The sequence below is a fragment of the Acomys russatus genome, chromosome X (genome assembly GCF_903995435.1).
Source record: "Acomys russatus chromosome X, mAcoRus1.1, whole genome shotgun sequence".
Classification (NCBI taxonomy): domain Eukaryota; kingdom Metazoa; phylum Chordata; class Mammalia; order Rodentia; family Muridae; genus Acomys; species Acomys russatus.
The window spans coordinates 48,226,130-48,231,065 of record NC_067169.1 but is presented as its reverse complement, the minus strand read 5'-3'; the positions used below and the strand labels follow the sequence as shown (position 1 = coordinate 48,231,065).

General features: G+C 37.1%; 1 pseudogene; it reads left to right on the top strand.

The window, feature by feature from the left end:
- Nucleotides 1–1,965: 1,965 nt before the first annotated feature.
- LOC127185266 (heat shock protein HSP 90-alpha-like) lies at nucleotides 1,966–3,121 on the top strand (annotated as a pseudogene).
- Nucleotides 3,122–4,936: the final 1,815 nt, after the last annotated feature.

Here is a 4,936-nt window from a genome sequence, read left to right as displayed (position 1 = left end):
TGGACAGGACATTCTCCATATTTGAGTGGAGAGTGGGGTCTGACTTTCACAGAAACTCTGGTGCCCCATATTTGACCATGTCCCCTGGATGGGGACACCTGGTGGCACTCAGAGGAAGGATAGCAGGCTACCAAGAAGAGACTTGATACCCTATGAGCATATACAGGAGGAGGAAATCCCCCTCAGTCACAGCCATAGGGGAGGGGAGTAGGGGGAAAGTGTGAGGGTGATAGATTCACAGTATACATTAAGAAATAGGTTGTGCCAGTGGAGCTTTCATGTGTTGATAGCATACTATAATCCAAAAGCAATATAGGTTTATCAATTTTTCTGGATGAGTAGGGGGATTAATGAATGGTGTTTGTATTTTGGAGCTACTAAAATTCATTAAAAATCTGGAGATGTCATTCAAGTTATAATGATACTTTGACCAACATTCTTCTAATTCTGAATCTAATTTTTCTTGTACAGAAATAAAAAATCTGGATAGAATTTATTTAGATCTTTATTTCTGAACTCTATAAATACTTCTATGGTTTGAATTCTTCTTAGAGAATAGTTACTGTGGTCTGCAGGATTTTTCAGAAAAATAGTATTACCTTCTGGATGGTTTGTCTGCAGAGATGTTTCTAGTCTGAGATTCACTTGATAAAGGATGTCATTAGTGCTGGCTGTAAGGCATAGAGATGTCATGGAAACCACATAGAGATTGAAACTTGAAGCTTGTTTTGTTCTTTGCTATGCTGATAATGAGCTAGACAACATGACCTTCTCAAAAGGGCTCTGAATGCCTAATAACCTCAGTCTCCTAATCTGCAAAATGAGAATACCATGTAGATCATGACCTATGTTTTTATTGTTGAAAATACTATTTAAGAGGAAAATATAAATTTATTGCTTAATTAGAGGGTTCATGTAACCTGGGATTTCTGTGGATAAAGCATTCCTTTTTGGGTTAGGGGCTTCTGGCAAATAAACATTTACTTCCATGTAGAATCATCATTGCTGGCTGGAATTTTCAGGATGTGTGTTTTGTGAAATTGTTTTTACTCTACTATTGTAGTTTGATTCCATGAATTCTATTTATATCAATGAAAGGATAGATAACCTTTTTATGCACTGTCATCGGAACACCAAGATAACAAATGAGGGTCACCAAGTGTAGCAGGTACTGGAAGCATGCCTTTTGGAGGAAGAGAAGCTCTAATTTCAACTGAACTGAGACCATAGTCAGAGCTGGTGGGGATGGTAACAAAGTGCTTATAATTCCAATACTTGAGATCCTAAGGCAGAATTGCCAGGACAGACTAAGATGCCAGGCTGGGCTGCACAGTGAGATCTAGGCTAGCTTCGATTTCTACTGACACTCCATTTTCCAAACCAAATAACCACACAGAGAAATACATGACATAAAAAAAGCATAAATGTGAGACAATGGCTTTTTGCCTTCATTTGCTTGCTTTGAGGTAGGAGCATGTGTCACATTAGATAAATATTTATTTATTTATTTATTTTTCACAAGACAGTCTTCATATGTAACCAAGGCTACTCTGAGACTACAGATGTGCAAAGGCTTGGTTTATTTTAGAAATCAAGCTTTGCTAAAATAAGAGGTTATAGATGAAACTGAAAAATTAGTAAGTGATAGCTAACTAAGTACCTAACATGCAATAATAAGATGTTTGTACCTTATCCTGTTAAGGATGGGAAGCCATAGTAACATTCTGGGTAAGGCACAAAAATGAGCAGATATTTGGAACAGACTAGGCAGTGAATGCAGGACTACCACCTTTGTGAAAGACATAGAGCTAGTAAAAGGATTTGAGCTACTCTAAGATTTCACAGTGGGAAGTTGCTTCAGTATCACAATACAGCTAGTCATGTTTCCAGCATCATCACTCAGCAAATATGCCTGAGGAAACCCAGACCCAGAACCAACCAGTGGAGAAAAAAGAGGTGTAAACTTTTGCCTTTCAGGCTCAAATCACCCAATTAATGTTCTTGATCACCAATACTTTTTATTTGAATGAAGGGATCTTTCTGAGAGAGCTCACTTCGAATTTACCAGATGCTTGAGATAAGGTCTGGTGTGAGAGTTTGACAGATCTCAGTAAACTACACTATGAGAAAAAGATGCAGATTGGTCTCTTTCTCAATACACATGATCGAACCCTTACTATTGTAGGTACTGGAATTGGAATAAGCAAGGCTAACTTGATCAATAACCTTAACACTATTGCCAAATCTGGCACCAAAGCCTTTATGGAGTATTCGCAGACTGGTGCAGATACCCCTATATTTCTTAGTTTGGTGGTGGTTTTTACTATGCATATGTTCTTACTGAGAAAATCACTAGTATCACCAAGCATAATACTGATGAGCAAAATGACTGAGACTCTTCAGCAGGTGGAATCATTCCCAGTGGGGACTGACACAGGTGAACCAATGTGTCATGAAACAAAAGTCATCTTACATCTGAAAGAATACTAAACTGAGTATTTAGAGGAAAGGAGAATAAAGGAGAATGTGAAGAAACTTTTGTTTATTGGCTATCCCATTGCTCTCTTTCTCAAGAAAGATCATGATAGGGAAGTCAATGATGATGAAGCCAAAGAAAAGAAGATACAAAGGAAAAGTAAAAGAATAAAAAAAAAATCTCATGACAAGCCTAAAATACAAGATGTTGGTTCTGAAGAAGAAAAGAAGGATATTGACACCAAAAAGAAATGCAAGAAAAAATACATTGATCAAGAAGTACTCAACAAAGCAAAGTCTATTTGGACCAGAAATCCTAATGACATTACTAGGGAAGAACAGGGAGAACCCTACAAGTTATAACCAGCAATTGGGAAGAATATTTGACAGCAATGCATTTTTTGTTGAAGGATAGTTGGAATTCTGAGTCCTTATTTTTGTCCCAACATAAATTTCTTTTGATCCGTTTGAACACAGAAAAGAAAAGAACAACACCAAGTTGTATGCATACAGAGGTTTCATCATGGATAGTCATGAGGAGTTAATCCATGAGTATCTGGATTTTATTGAGTGGGTGGTACATTTCTAGGCTCTTCCTCTAAATATTTTCCTTGAAATGTTTCAGGAAAGTGGCACATTCCTGTAATCCCAGCACTCAGGGAGGCAGAGGCAGGTGGATCGTTGTAAGTTCGAGGCCAGCCTAGTCTACAAAGCAAGTCTAGGACAGCCAATGCTACACAGAGAAACCCTGTCTCAAAAAACCAAAATAAAATAAAATTAAATTAAAATTTAAAAAATTTTTAAAAAGAAATGTTTCAGGAAAGCAAAATTTTGAAACCGATCAAAGGCCTGATGGCACTCAAAGAAAGAATAGGCAGGCTACCGAGATGAGACTTGATAGCCTATGAACATATAGTTGGGGAAGAGGTCCCCCTCAGTCTTAGACCTAGGGGAGGGGAATAGGGTGAAAGTGGGTGGGAGGGAGAAACAAATGGGAGGATACAAGTGATGGGATAACAATTGAGTTGTAATCTGAACAAATTAATTAAATAAATAAAATAAAATAAATTGGTCACTGAACTAGCAGAAGATAAAACCACAAAAAGTTTTATGAGCAATTCTTAAACATATATAAAGCTTGGAATTCATGAAGACTCTTAAAATTGGAAGAAGCTTTCAGAGCTATTGGAATATTCCACACCTGCTGCCAGGATGAGATGGGAAAACCAGAAGCACATCTGTTTTCTCAGAGGTTAGATCTAAGACTGAGTAACTAACCCAGGCTTTGTGGCACATCATTGAAAGCATGGCTTAAAAGTGATCTCTGTGACTTAGACCAATTGATGAGTATTGTGTGCAACAACTGAAGGAATTTGAGGAAAAGATCTTAGTGTTAATTACCAAAGAAGGATTCAAACGTCCAGAAAATGAAGAGGAGAAAAAGAAACAGGAAGAAAAAACAGACAACTTTGAAAAACTCTGCAATATATAAAAGACATCTTGGAAGAAAAGGTTGAAAGATTTGTTGTGTCTAAATAACTAGTGGCATCCTTTTGCTTTATCATCACTAGCACACATGCCTTGATAACAAACTTGGTTAGAATCATAAAAGCTCCAAAACAACTTAAAAATGGGTTTCATGTCAGCAAAGAAACACTGACCATTCCATTATTGAAACCTTAAGACAAAAGGCAAAGAATGACAAGTCTTTGAAGAACTAGGTCATCTTGCTGTGTTAAACTACACTCATGTCATCTGGCTTCAGTCTGTAAGATCTCCAGAATATATTCTAACATAAACTACAGGATGATTAAGCTTGGTCTAGGTATTGATGAGGATGATCTTACTGCAGATAAATGATACCAGCTATAACTGAAGAAATATCACCACTGGAAGGAGATGATGACACATCATACATGGAAGAAGTAGTCTAAGTTCAAAGTTTCTATCCCAAAAATTAATTTGGCATGTACTAGTCTGACAAGAATACAAGCTGAAACAACTTGACAGGAATTAATAACATGACTTCTTTTCCCAAGTAGAGAACAAAACCCTAAGCTTCCCTGGGTCCTTTAACACAACAAAGCTTGTGAATGGAAATACTGCGCCCAACCACTATCTGATTTAAAATGTAAATACAGATGAGATAAAAACCAAGAAGAGTTCACAGTGGGGATTTAGTGGTTAGGTCTTTGGCTATAAAAGGTGTGAAGCATGCTGGAGTAATCCTATTGTATTCTGAATTAGAAGTATGTAGTTAAGTGGCACGAAAATGTAGGTGACCTGAGACAAAGGGTACCGTGAAAGCCCATCTACATGAGGAAAAAAAATGGTTTTCTTTTTTTTTTTTTTGAGATTACAATGCAATTACATTACTCCCCTTTCTTTTTTCTCCTTCTGAACCACCCCTATATGTACCCCACCTTTATCTTTTCAAATTCATGCCCTTTTTTTCTTTTGA